Genomic DNA, 15,861 nt, shown 5'->3' on the forward strand with positions numbered 1-15,861 from the left:
AAAGACTAAATATACTAATTCCACTGGCAAATCATCTAATTTACCTACTCAAATTAGAGGTAAATACACTTAATTTAAGACATTTTGACTTATTTCTAGATCGTTTTCCAGTGTATCTGCATGAGGATTGCTCCACTGCAAAAAAATAAAATCTAAATAAGTCATTTTTTTCTTAGAATTTGTGCATTTTTTCTTGAATTAAGGATTGAAGTGAGACACTTTGCCAATGGAACAAGACAATTTATACTTTAAACAAGTGCATAATATCTAGATATCTTATTTTAAGAGTAAAAATACTCATTCCATTGGCAAATCATCTTATTTACCTGCTCAAATTAAGGGTAAATACTCTTAATTTAAGACATTTTTACTCATTTTGAGATCATTTTTGCAGTGTCTCTTCAGCCACTGTACATTCACTGCAAAAATGTACCCTTGATTTGAGTAGGTTGATAAGATGATTTGCCAATGGAATGAGGATTTTTACTCTTAAAATAAGATAATTAGATAATATGCACTTGAAATAAGACAATGAAATAGTTTTTTTCTTATTTTAAACCTAAATTGTCTCGTTCCATTGGCAAAGTGTCTCACTTACCTCCTCGATTCAAGAAAAAAATGCTCCTATTTTAAGAAAAAATGACTTATCTAGATATCGATTTTTCCTCAGAATTATTAACACATATATTTATATTTGTGTATATTTATTCTATTCTTCTGATAAACTTAATTTAAAACCAGCTTTTATTAAGAATTTTGAGGGGCAGCAGCTGCATGAATTAGTAAATACGGTGCTTGGAATCGTGAAAGTGATGGACAGAAAGAGGGAGATGTTAATTATACAGTAGACCTCAGGCTGTCAGAATGAAGAAGCTGATGTCACTAATCACAGAGCAGGGTGACACAGCATGACAACCCCACTATCTCCATTGTAACACACACATGCACGCACAGTTGCACGCGATGATAAGCAACGCGGCTCCCATTGAAATGTTCTATATTTGTAACCTCATTATTATAATAACTATTCCAGCTTCCGGGCTGAGCAACGATATGAGAGAGAACTGTTGCATGAAATGTTTCTTCCAGGTAATGAAAGCTATTTTTTGTTGTTGTTTTTGTATTTTTTTTTCACCCGTGGAGCTGATGGGGGATTTGGATGCCTGGATGTGAAAGGGGGGCGAGCAGACTTTATTTTTAATCATCAAACAATGAGGGTTTCGTTTTGTGTGCATTATAAGCCTCACTCTCCCCCCCCCTCCGATGATTTCTGTTTGGAACCAAAATACTTCACTGATTGAGTTTTTTTTTTTTTTTGCACAAAAGCAAAACTAATGAGTTAATTTTCTAGCATGATTTAAGAGTGGCACGTTTCCTGAAAAAAAAAAAAAAAAAAAAAAATCAAATTAGCAAAAGTAATTCTGATGTTTGCAAATGCTGATAGACGCGGCTTTGGCTGTTACAGAGCGATGGCAGTGCTCCCATGGTTTTCCAAAGTGCTTTAGAAAATGGTTTGTTCAGAAATTATATGATTATATTAACAAGAATAACTTGCTGAGTGAGAGTCAATATGGATCAAATAAATCAACATCTCTGCACTGCAAAAATGATCTAGAAATAAGTAAAACATTCTTAGATTAAGTCTATTTACCCTTAATTTGAGCACATAAATAAAATGATCTGCCAATGGAATGAGCATTTTTACTCTTAGAATAAGATAATTAGATAATATGCACTTGAAATAAGACAATAAAGCTTTTTCTTATTCTACACTGGAAAAACGATCTAGAAATAAGTAAAAATTTCCTAAATTAAGTGTATTTAACCTGGATTTGAGTTGGTAAATTAGATAATTTGCCAATGGAATTAGTGTTTTTACTCTTAGAGCAAGATAGTTAGATAATATGCACTTGAAATAAGACAATTCAATTGTCTTTTCTTATTTTAAATCTAAATATTCTTGTTCCATTGGCAAAATGTCTCTTTTATCTCCTCAATTCAAGAACAAATGCACTTGTTTCAAGAAAACAATGACTTATCTAGATTTAGATTTTTTTTTCCTGTGTACACTGCAAAAACAATCTGAAATTAAGTAAACATTTCTTAAATCAAGTGTATTTACCCTTAATTTGAGCAGGTAAATAAGATAGTTTGCCAATGGAATGAGTATTTTTACACTTAAAATAAGTCAATTAGATGAGATGCACTTGAAATAAGACAATGCAATTGATTTTTCTTATTTCAAGTGTAAATTGTCTTGTTTCATTGGCAAAGTGTCTCATTTACCTCCTCAAATCAGGATAAAATGCACTTATTTTAAGAAAAAATTACTAATTTAGATTTACATTTTTTGCAGTGTGAGTGAGAGTCAATATGGATCAAATAAATCAACATCTCTGCACTGCAAAAATGATCTAGAAATAAGTAAAACATTCTTAGATTAAGTCTATTTACCCTTAATTTGAGCACATAAATAAAATGATCTGACAACGGAATGAGCATTTTTACTCTTAAAGTAAGATAGTTAGATAATATGCACTTGAAATAAGACAGTAAAGCTTTTTCTTATTCTACACTGGAAAAACCATCTAGAAATAAGTTAAAATTTCCTAAATTAAGTGTATTTTCCCTTAATTTTAGTAAGTAAATTAGATAGTTTGCCAATGGAATTAGTATTTTTACTCTTAAAATTTGATATTTAGATAATTTGCACTTGAAATAAGACAATGAAGTTGTGTTTTCTGATTTCAAGTGGAAGTTGTCTTGTTCCTTTGGCAAAATGTCTCTTTTTCTTCCTCAATCCAAGAATAAATGCACTTATTGTAAGAAAAAAATGACTTATCTAGATTTTAATTTTTCCCAGTGTAAAAGTAAATCGTCTTGTTCCGTTGCCAAAGTGTCTCACTTACCTCCTCAATTCAAGAACAAATGCAGCTATTTAAGAAAATAACTTATTGAGTTTTCTAATTTTTTGCAGTTTGGTATTTTATACTAGAATTAAATGCAGAAAGTACAGCAGCAGCAATAGACAGAAAGCAATATACAGTGGGGATGTTGATTGATTTAAGAAAAGCCTGTCATACCATCAGCCACGCTTTATTGCTTCAGAAATCGCAGCATTATGGTCTCATTCTGTTTTATAGCAGCATTTATACATTCTGGGACTTGTCATGTTTTATGATGTTAAAAATCAAATGTTGATGTTCAGGTTTGGGACCATGACACACAAAAAAGTGTTTTTACTGTTATACCAGCTTATCACTCATAAAAGGTGACATTTCTGTTATTATCTTACTTCCTGGCCCTTTTGTTTCTCTTACTATAACTTCAAAATGGACGTTTACCAAAAACTAATCAAACGTATATTAAGTTTTCACACCACTATATTTATATGAATGCCAACAATAAAAAAACATTATAAAAACACTTTAGGAAAATAAAACATAATTTCATGTACAGGCTTATTTTTGTACATAAATCTTGCCCTTCTTGTGAAGGTAAACCAGTGTTTTGCATGGTCCAATAATGTGTCACAAACATATAAAAAATAATGTACCATGTGTTTATTTAAGAGCAACTAAGCACATTAATAAACTCCTTCATGCCCCGCCCTCCTCTAACTGAGTATAGGGGAGAGCGTCTCCCACCCTGGAGGTATTAGACTCCAGATGAAATAATTAAGCGATCAGTTGGGAGATTTTCACTCACTGGGCACCACACTGGAAAAACCATCTAGAAATAAGTTAAAATTTCCTAAATTAAGTGTATTTTCCCTTAATTTTAGTACCGGTAAGTAAATTAGATAGTTTGCCAATGGAATGAGTATTTTTACTCTTAAAATTAGATATTTAGATAATTTGCACCTGAAATAAGACAATGCAATTGTGTTTTCTGATTTTAAGTGGAAGTTGTCTTGTTCCATTGGCAAAATGTGGCATGGCATGTACTTATATATATATCGCCTTTATTCAAGTTAGGAGACCTGACCAAAGCGCTTTACACTACATTCATTCACCCATTCACTCACACACTGATGGTGGCAAGCTACATTGTAGCCACAGCTGCCCTGGGGCTCACTGACAGAAGCGGGGCTGCCGTACACTGGCGCCACCGGGCCCTCTGACCACCATCAGTAGACAATGCAGGTGAAGTGTCTTGCCCAAGGACACAACGACAATGAAAGTCGGAGTCGGGGCTTGAACCGTCAACCCTTCGATTACAGGGCAAACTCCCACATCCTGTCGCCCTAATTTCAATTTCAATTTTTCCCAGTGCAATGAGCACTACACTACAAAAACCATCTAGAAATAAGTACAACATTTCTTAAAATAAGTGTATTTACTCTTAATTTTAGTAGGTAAATAAGACGATTTGCCAATGGAATCAGTATTTCTACTCCTAAAATAAGACAATTAGATAATATTCACTTGAAATAAGAGGCCAAGCAGCAGTTTTACTCTTGCACCATCTTCCGCTCTCTGTCTTACACTGGAAAAAATCTAAATTTAAATCTAGATGGGTAATTTTTTCTTAAAATAAGTGCATTTGTTCTTGAAATGAGATTGAACAAGAAAATTTTATTTAAAATAAGAAAACACAATTGCATTGTCTTATTTCAATTGCATTTTACCTAAATATCTTATTTAAAGACTAAATATACTAATTCCACTGGCAAATATAATTTACCGACTCAAATTAAGGGTAAATACACTTAATTTAAGAATTTTTTACTTATTTCTAGATATTTCAGTGTACATGGCCTGGACTAACAGAACACACTGGAAAAACGATCTACAAATAAGTAAAAATGTCTTAAATTAAGTGTATTTACCCTTAATTTGAGTAGGTAAATCAAATAGTTTGCCAATAGAATGAGTATTTTTAATCTTAAAATAAGATAATTAGATAAAATGCACTAGAAATAAGACAATGCAATTGTGTTTTCTTATTTTATGTGTAAATTGTCTTGTTCCATTGGCAAAATTTCTCTTTTATCTCCTCCATCCAAGAACAAATGCACTAATTTTAAGAAAAAATTACTTATCTAGATTTTGATTTTTTACAGTGCAGGAAATGTTGTGGCACAGGTCTAATAGTTATTATTCTAAAATATTAAGATACTATTTAATGGCTAAACTCCACTTTATTTTTCATGGTCCTTCTTCTGAATTCATGTTCTCTGACAAGAGAACAGGTTAAGTTGCACAAAGCTGGTCATTTTTTTACTAACCAGCTGACTGTTGGAGAAGGAAACATCCTCCAACTTTACAGTTATAAACTTGAATATAATTTTTTCTGAAAGGTCCATTTTCAAACATCCCGTCTGTCCCCACTAATCTGCAAAGAGAGGATTTAATTTGAAGTGACCGGTGTAGAAATAACGTGTGGATCCAAAATGTGAATGTCTCTGACCCTGAAGAGGAGCAACACGTCTAGAGAAACCGATCCGGTTTTATTATCTGGCAGACTGATTCAGATTGTTTTTGGATCACTGCACTCCTCGCAGACGACTGCTGTGCTTTATTCTCCTCAGCTTATAATAACTAAAGTCACATTTCATCCATTCAAGCTTCGCTCTGTGGGCCACGGAAGTAAAACCCCGGACAAAGATCCGTAGTTTATTCCTTTATTCAGTTACAAAAGCATGAAGACTTTGTTCCAGGACACTTTGGTTAGAAAAAATGTTTATTTCTCAAAAATCGGAACCATGATAGTTCTATTATCTTATACACACATTTTAAACTATTTACCAATTTAATCACCACTGTTTTAAATAAGCTCAGTGACAATTTATTTTAAAAGTTTAAGAACAGAAAATAAAACGACAAAACGAATCGACAAAATCATTTCATGTCTGATGAACAAACTGTAGATTCTAGGCGTAAAATACTGAAAAGATAAAAAGCAGGAAAAAAAAGTCACTTTATTACATTTAAAGCACTTAAAAATATCATCAGAAAGGAAATTATTTGAGACAATAAACTAAAAGCAACGGATCTAGAAAACTGGCTTTAAACATCATTAGCATCTACAGGTTATTCAACAGCAACGTGTGTGTGTGTGTAAGATCTTCATTACAAAGTGCCACTTGGGTGGAACCCCAAATCTCCTCACAGTAAAAACACAGAGTCTGTTTTTGATCATTTGTTTCCACTTTTCTTCTTTTTTAGAAATCTTTTACGCTTTAGAAAACATCCCGTCCCCAATAAAGGATCAAGAGAGCTGTGCTGTGTCCTATCAACAACTTAAAAAACAACAATAAGTAGACGTACGGAGATGGAGAGAAGAAGGTACCGGCAAGGCTGTGAGCTAATTCTGGCACGCTGACGTATGACTTCATAGAGAACAAACATGTTTCACCAGTAAAGAGAAAACTCCTTTTATATACAGAACACTAGGAGAAACTGACGCCACACTGGAAAAAATCTAAATCTAGATCAGTCATTTTTTTTTCTTAAATTGGGGAGATAAGAGACATTTTGCCAATGGAACAGGACAATTTATATTTAAAATAAGAAAACACAATTGCATTGTCTTAGCCCAAGTGCATATTATCTACTTATCTTATTTCAAGAGTAAAAATATTAATTGCATTGGCAAATTATCTCATTTACCTACTCAAATTAAGGGTAAATATACTTTATTTAAGACATTTGTACTTATTTCTAGATCGTTTTTCCAGTGCAGGACTGAGGCATACGTTTTTGTACCTTGTTTTTTTTTTCTTTTAAGCAGAAACTAAAATAAAACCCACTCCCTCACAGACACACTACCACACACACATATAAGGAGTGCTGCCTTTAAACAGGCACCTGGCCCTGGAAATGAGAGGTCAAATTGAATGTGCGGTTCATAAACTAAGGCTCAAATCGGGTTCCCAGCAGCAGATAAATAACCTTCCAGTCGCCTCTTAGGAATAAAAACTCCACATTTCTCTCCTTTAAAATCATGTGACAGTGATTCAATGCTAGCTGCTGCTCTAAATTAATACAAAATCCTTTTTTTCTCCAACAATTTCCATCATTTCAAGAATTTACTCATGTTTTTATTAATTCTTCACCCCATCCAGATAAGAGTTGCAGTGCTAAGCTTATGTAGAATGAAAAATAGATGTATAAGAAATAACAGTAGAAATAACATGAGACTTAATGAGGCTTAAAGGTACATCGTCACACTGCAAAAAATAGAAATCTAAAGTAGTAATTTTTTCTTAAAATAAGTGCATTTTGTCTTGAAAATCAGTCACATTGTTTTATATCAAGTGTATTTCACCTAATTATTGTATTTTAGGAGTAAAAATACTCGTTCCATTGGCAGATAATCGTATTTATCTGCTCAAATTAAGGGCAAATACACTTAAATTAGGGAAATCCTTATGTATTTCTGGATTGCTTTTGCAGTGCAGGTTATACGATTATACCAAAAAGAGCTAAATTCAGTGGATCATGATATAATAAGGCTATATAATCCAAGCGTTCTTCCTAATAAGGTTCTAAATGTTCTTTTTGAGCCTAAATAGAAACCCAGCAGGCGCCTTGAGATGACTTAAACAGATGTGGCGCCATCTACTGGCTGTACTGCTGAACTACCCAAAAAAAAAAAAAGATGGTGGCCATTAGAGACTGACACGGGAGTGGATTTTCACTCCTGTCCCGTCCCACTCCCACAGAAAAAAATTGTGTCCCGTCCTGATCCCGGGCCAGAGTAGAAATCTAAATCCTGTCCCGTCCCACTCCTGCTGAAATTACTCCCACTCCCATCCCGCTCCCATTCAGAATGAGTCCCGCTCCTGCTTCACTCGCATTCTTGTTGTTTTTGAGCGCAGGTGAAAAACTCAGAGCGGAAGCACAGTTGGTTTTTGGGTCGTGTAGTTTTTTTTGACTCGCATTATAGTATAGGCTTCATGGAAAATAACTACAAAATGGCGGTGCCAGTACTGGATTTTTTTTCTTTCTATTTTATTGTATTTTTTGGCATTGATCCTAGTTTTTTTTTTAGTTACTATTGGTTTGCTCCCGCTCCCGTCTGCTCCCGTTAAAGTTTAATCCTGTACCGTCCCGATCACGTTATCGTTACTAATCCTGACTCCCATCCCACGGGAATCCCGTGACCCGTGGGATTCCCGAAAAAATGTCAGTCTCTAATGGCCATTGATGCAAAAACAACAGGATAGGTCTTTTTTATAAAAATAAAATGGAGGGCGACCCGGATAATGAGCTGATGGTACGGATCGAGTAGCGACAGGCTGCGCTGTAATGCCTTTGGGAAAACCGACTGCTTAGAAGGAGGATAAAAGCGTTTCTAACACCAGCAGCACAGTTAGCTAGGACTCTTATGCTGCGTTCACACCGGACGCAGCAGGCGCGTCAAGGCGCAGCAAAAGGTACCGCAGCGTGTTCTGAGCAGCGCGTCAGGCTGCAGCTCGAGATGGAAAAATTTAACTTTAGCTGCTGGACGCCATATCAACCAATCAGAGAAGCTGATCTGGGAGCTGGCAGAGAGACAGACACATCGCTGCTGATACAGAGTGCTGTGATCACTCCTCTGAAACAGTTTATTGACGCCTACTGTAAATTAACTTAAAATGCAGAAACCTGCCGGCAGAATATGTTCGCTTTTATTATCCTGGTGCCTGCAGATCGGATTATTTAGATGAAAACCACCTACCAGCCGCCGCGGTGAACCGCGAGGTGGCAACCCCGCCAGAGGCTGCTATGGAATGGGATTCCTACTGACAGCGCACCGCTGGTATGTGGGGGTCTGAGCGGCTCCGACAGAAAAAATATTGGAAGGCAGGATGATAATCTGGATGAACTGACTGCATTGATTACGTTTTCAGGTGGATTTTTACCACTTAGAAACATAATAAAACTACTTTATTCCCACTGATCACAGCAAATATAGCTGCAAGGCATTGAAAGGATAGAGTAGCTCCGCCCAACGTGCGTCAGACACACTTTTGCACCGCAGAACTAACTGGTACAAGCAGCAAAAATGAAGCAGCAGACACGATTTTGCTGCTCTTGCTGCGTCCGGTGTGAACGCAGCATTAGTGCACTCTAGTCCTCAGACTGTTTTCTCAACGCAACTCACTTAGAATCAAACATCTTCCCCTTTTTACTTTAGATTTTTGCTTTTAAAAACTAAGTTTGGAGGTTCGAATCGCTTGCTTCCATTACTTCGGTTGCTTGACCAATTGTACGCGTGTGCAGTGACATCATCCCTGCCACATGATGCTGTGATGGTAAATATACACAGAAAGGTTGTATTTATTAAACAAACAGAAGAAAAGCAAACCTTAAAAGACTAAAATAATAAATACGACACCAGCAGCCTTTCTATGCAACCAGAATGAGTTACTAGGGTATATATTTAAAAACTGTCAAATATTTTGACAGTTTACCCTTAAACACACCATGATGTTACTCACACAGATGCACATTTGAGGCCACACTGCAAAAAATCTAAATCGAGATAAGTCATTTTTTCTTAAAATAAGTGCATTTGTTCTTGAATTGAGAAGATAAAATAGACATTTTGCCAATGGAACAAGACAATTTACACTTAAAATAAGAAAACACAATTGCATTGTCTTATTTCAAGTGCATATTATCTAATTATCTTATTTTAAGAGTAAAATTACTCATTCGATTGGCAAACTATCTCATTTACCTGCTCAAATTAAGGGTGAATACACTTAATTTAAGAATTTTTTACTTATTTCTAGATCGTTTTTGTAGTGCATGATGAAGCATCATGAATAATCTCACACTTTGCCAAGTTTTTAAGACACTCTTTAAAATCTTTCCCTTGTGCCTTTAGGACATGAGGATGAACTTTACATTTTACCCACAGATATCACAAACAGCCACAGACTGGATGCAAAAAGAGCCTTCAAATATAAAGACACACAGACTGTATCAGCGTCTGTTTTTAGAATTCGACTGACAGCGATCCGTCAGCACATTTCAGAAGAAATACTGAGGTGTGATCACACCTTTTATTCTTTTCCTCCTGCCAATAAGAAAAAAGTGCAAAAAGGAAAAAAGGATCAGATCAGTCCTGTAAAGTTATCAAAATACGATCCTCTTTATATCAGTCTTTTCCCGGCGGATCGGGGTGCATCTTGGTAAATGATACACTGCAAAAAATGAACTAAAAATAAGAAAAATAACTTAAAATAAGAGTATTTTTCTTTAATCTCGGCAGGTAGAGGAATATTCCTTTTTAAATTTTTACTTATTTCTAGATCACTTTTCCAGTGCATGTATTCACTGCAAAAAATGGAAATCTGTATGAGTTATTTTTGCTTAAATTGAGTGAATTTTGTCTTGAACTGAGGTGATAAGTAAGACACTTTGCCAATGGAACAAGACAATTTACATTTAAAATAAGAACAAAAAATTGCTTTGTCTTATTTCAAGTGAATATTATCAAATTGTCTTATTTTAGGAGTAGAAATACTGATTCCATTGGCAAATCGTCTTATTTACCTACTAAAATTAAGGGTAAGTACACTTATTTTAAGAAATTTTGTACTTATTTCTAGATGTTTTTTGCAGTGTTCACTGCAAAAAAGGAAAATCTATACAAGTGTAATAAACTTGAATTCAGCATTTTGGTCTGATTACACGTGTTTTTCAATGTATTTTCTTGGTAAGACTAAATATTGTTAAGATTATTTGACTTTATTAAAGAAAATTATTTTTTTTAATCCTAACTAGATAATAAAACTAATTCTGAGCAGCTTTTTTCTTAAAATAGCTCACATTGCGGACTGAGTCGCGTTAACATTTAGACTGTGAGTACATTTTTACTTGTTTCAAGACAATAAGATGATCCGTATTAACCTGTTTTAAGAACTGATCCCATCTCATTATGATATTCCAGCTAATTAACTGTGATTGCATTCAAATTCTTAGCAATAATGACTAATAAATGAGAATAATTTGCTTAAAATAAGAGAAAAAATCTTAACAAGTAAAAGAAAAAATAGATTTTTCTACTTGTTTGAAGTTTTTTTTTGGATGCTTACCACTTGGATATTAAGTTATTGTTTTAGGAAATCTTACCAAGTCTCATTTGCTTGCTGCACTGGCAGATTATTTAGCTCAAAATAAGCAATTATTCACTTAAAAAACTATACTTTTTTTTCTTATTTTTTAGAAGGCATTTTTTGTTGTGTTATTTAAACTCAGCCTTGCACTGGAAAACGACCTAGAAAAAAGTAAAAATGTCTTAAATTAAGTGTATTTACCCTTAATTTGAGTAGGTAAATAAGAGTTTACAAATGGAATTATTATTTTTACCCTTAAAAAAGGATAATTAGATAATATGCACTTAAAATAAGACAATTCAATAGTGTTTTCTTATTTTAAGTGTATTTTGTTTTGTTCCATTTGTAAAATGTCTGTTTTACCGCCTCAAACCAAGAACAAATGCACCTATTTTAAGAAAAAATGACTTTTTTAGATGAATTTTTTCCTGCGCAGTAAAAGAAGCTAAAACCGAAATGATTCATCCAAAGATGTCAATGGAAAGTTGGTTGGCAGGAAAAAATGTGCAGAAGAATTAGGAGGATTGTGAATCAAAGATCCAGAGAGGCATAGAGTCCAAAAGGAGTCAGAGCTTCAGAGGCCATCAGATCCAGACATGTTCGGCACATTTCTTTAAATTAGACAACAGAAGAGTCTCACCTGGTTTAGTGAGGAAAACCTCTAAACTATTTATTTTGATCAGAACCATGATGCATTTTAATCTCCTGCCGTCTGAAGATCCTCTGTGATTAAGCATCACACCGTGTTCAGATTTTCTGTTATCTGTGGTCATAAAACGTCTTCGTTAAATCTACAGCAAGCTTTAGAAATACTGAACTACATCTTAGTTTTTGATGTTTTATGTTGAAAGGATGTTGAGCTGGAAAATATTCAAGCTGTCGAGATGCGAAAGGTTAGGAGCCACCTGTGAAGACATGCGCTCTTAGTTATCAGAGAACCGAGCGAGAACTGAACCGTGCCGAGCCCTACTGATAGTACCATGTTAGCGCGGTTCGGTTTTGTCTGGCATGGTAAAGTTTAGTTGTGCGTGCCATTTACACTCAACAGTTATCTCGGTTACGGTGCTCGGACACATCTCAGTACGGTTTCAAAAGGTTAATGTAAATGGGGCTTTTGTCTGTTATAATTGTATTTTATTAACAACCATTGGTGAGTTCATTATGTTTAGCCACTTAAGTTAAGATGCATTGTATAAGGCATCCACGGAGATTTTTCTTTTCCCTCTCAGCCCTGTTTTCCTGTTATCTCTGTAGTTCGGGATTAGGATTGCCAACCGTCCCTCGAAAAACAGATTCGTTCCGTATCTAGAAATAGAAGCAACTGTCCCGTATTTAGTGGAAAAGGAATGCGCTTTGTCCCGTATTACTGTGAGAGTAAAGAATAGTCAGAAAAAAGCTAATGGAAAACGAAGAACAAGGGTACATTAGATACAAAACTTACGGTAAACTTGTTCCCGTCCCGGTCCTGCGTTGTGACCAATGAGCTGACGACATATACGTAACGATCCAGAATCCCTTCATACCATTGGTCGAGCCAAGTGTTGCTCACGGAGAAGATAGCGGGAGACAACAGAGCATTATGGGGGACGAACGGAGGAATTTAAATGCCGACGCTGCTTTTGGGGGCGGTGCATCTTCGCATAGCGACGCTCCTCCTCCGCAAAAAAAAAAAAAAGGATGCAGAAATATACGGAGGAATGCGAAAAAACAAATACCTGGGTGGAAAAAGTCTGCGATAAAGAATATAAAGCACACTGCAAATATACACCTAATTCAATGCAGATTTGAGTCAAATAGTTAAAAAAAAAATTATTTCACACACAAAAAACTGCAAAAAAATCTAAATCTAGGTAAGTCATTTTTCTTAAAATAAGTGCGTTTGTTCTTGAATTGAGGAGGTAAACTAGACATTTTGCCAATGGATCAAAACAATTCACACTTAAAATAAGAAAACACAATTGCATTGTCTTATTTCAAGTGCATATTATCTAATGATCTTATTTTAAGAGTAAAATTACTCATTCCATTGGCAAACCATCTCATTTACCTATTCAATTAAGGGTGAATAAACTTAATTTAAGAAATTTTTACTTATTTCTAGAATGTTTTTGCAGTGGGGGGCTAAAAAAATCACCACGCCAGAAGGGGTAAAGGCGATCGGGTCAGCTGGCACGCGGGTCGGCAACCCTATCCACCATTAGCTAGCAGCAGTAAGCTAGATGAGACTAACCTTCCCTTTAGCCTAATCTATGGGTCTTTTGCAGTCACGTGACCTCGACACAAGGAGGCGCCATGTTGGGGGGTGACCTGCCTAATAGCAATGAAGTTCATTTGAGTTCAAGTATCGACAGTAAAGCCGCGATGACAGCGCGATAACTTCAGCAACATGGACATCCACAATAAAAACGAGAAGAAGCCTTACAGAGATAAACTCAATAAGGATGCCAGAGACCGGTATTTAGCTAAGCTAACCTCAATTAGCAATATAGATCCGTATGAGCTAGCAGCTAAAGCATGGACAGCCGATCCCTCGCCATTTCCACCAACTACAAATATGGACATAATTTGTTATCTTGTTAATGGTGTTAGTGCATATACACTTGAAGAATTCCGAAACTACAAATCTCTGGACGCTCATGGACTGTTTACTAATGGTTGGGTGCAAGATTTATACTCATTTCAACCAGAAGGATGCACTAACACTGTGGTCACCACAAAGGGAAGATGTTAGTCAAACTTGTACAAGTCTTCACTTCACAGCTTTATCTACGTGTAAATTATGGTGCACCCGAACCTATCAAGCGGCAAAAAGCTTCCAAAATCATTAAACTCAAAGTACATAAAGCTCTTTTACATGCTAAATAAATTTAATCTTGTGACCCCTGGAATATTAAGGTTCATAGCAAATATATAGGTGTTTTTTTTTTGTTGGTTTTGGTAAAAAAAAAAAAAAAATTAATTTACAAAAGAAAAGGTAAATCTCCTCGGGACGCTTGAACAGCAGCTCTAATTTCTCGCACGGTAACCCCCAATATGGCGCTAATTACCCACAATGCACAGGGCGTGACGTCACGTGTGAAAGACCCATAGGGGAAATGTCTGTCTCAATAAGATGTGCATGTCATTACCCGATCCGTATCGGAAGCACGATCCGTACCATCAGCTCATTTGCGCGTGCACAAACAGAATAACTTCCGGTGGCAATATTTCCTTTTTCTTACTTTTTTATTCTTTTGTATTTTTTAGAGGCATGGGTTTCTTTTTGTATATCTTTGTATTTTCGTCAATATTGCATTTTTTTAAAATAAAAAAAACAGAAATACATAAAAAGTTCAATCGCCTGTGAGTTCAATGCGCAAATATACACTATATTGCCAAAAGTATTTGCTCACCCATCCAAATTATTGGAATCAGGTGTTCCAATCACTTCCATGGCCACAGGTGTATAAATTCAAGCACCTAGGCATGCAGACTGTTTTTACAAACATTTGTGAAAGAATGGGTCGCTCTCAGGAGCTCAGTGAATTCCAGCGTGGAACTGTGATAGGATGCCACCTGTGCAACAAATCCAGTCGTGAAATTTCCTCGCTCCTAAATATTCCACAGTCAACTGTCAGCTGTATTATAAGAAAATGGAAGTGTTTGGGAACGACAGCAACTCAGCCACGAAGTGGTAGGCCACGTAAACTGACGGAGCGGGGTCAGCGGATGCTGACGCGCATAGTGCGAAGAGGTCGCCAACTTTCTGCAGAGTCAATCACTACAGACCTCCAAACTTCATGTGGCCTTCAGATTAGCTCAAGAACAGTGCGCAGAGAGCTTCATGGAATGGGTTTCCATGGTCGAGCAGCTGCATCCAAGCCATACATCACCAAGTGCAATGCAAAGCGTCGGATGCGGTGGTGTAAAGCACGCCGCCACTGGACTCTAGAGCAGTGGAGACGCGTTCTCTGGAGTGACGAATCGCGCTTCTCCATCTGGCAATCTGATGGACGGGTCTGGGTTTGGCGGTTGCCAGGAGAACGGTACATGTCTGACTGCATTGTGCCAAGTGTAAAGTTTGGTGGAGGGGGGATTATGGTGTGAGGTTGTTTTTCAGGAGCTGGGCTTGGCCCCTTAGTTCCAGTGAAAGGAACTCTGAATGCTTCAGCATACCAAGACATTTTGGACAATTCCATGCTCCCAACTTTGTGGGAACAGTTTGGAGCTGGCCCCTTCCTCTTCCAACATGACTGTGCACCAGTGCACAAAGCAAGGTCCATAAAGACATGGATGACAGAGTCTGGTGTGGATGAACTTGACTGGCCTGCACAGAGTCCTGACCTCAACCCGATAGAACACCTTTGGGATGAATTAGAGCGGAGACTGAGAGCCAGGCCTTCTCGTCCAACATCAGTGTGCGACCTCACAAATGCGCTTCTGGAAGAATGGTCAAAAATTCCCATAAACACACTCCTAAACCTTGTGGACAGCCTTCCCAGAAGAGTTGAAGCTGTTCTAGCTGCAAAGGGTGGACCGACGTCATATTGAACCCTATGGATTAGGAACGGGATGTCCCTTAAGCTCATATGTGAGTCAAGGCAGGTGAGCAAATACTTTTGGCAATATAGTGTACGTCACACAGCGTATATATTTAAATTTGTTTAAATATTTGATTTACTCTGTACTTAACTATGCACTCCATCAGTACTGATCCCACAATGGATTCATTTGCTACCTTTCGTGACCTGCAGTTTTTCATTGTTAAGGGAACATTTCCCGAAAATTTGGATTTTTATTCCAGAAAAATGACGTCAAGCAATACA

This window comes from Cyprinodon tularosa, unplaced genomic scaffold, assembly GCF_016077235.1.
Source record: "Cyprinodon tularosa strain WSP-4 unplaced genomic scaffold, ASM1607723v1 ctg698, whole genome shotgun sequence".
NCBI lineage: Eukaryota > Metazoa > Chordata > Actinopteri > Cyprinodontiformes > Cyprinodontidae > Cyprinodon > Cyprinodon tularosa.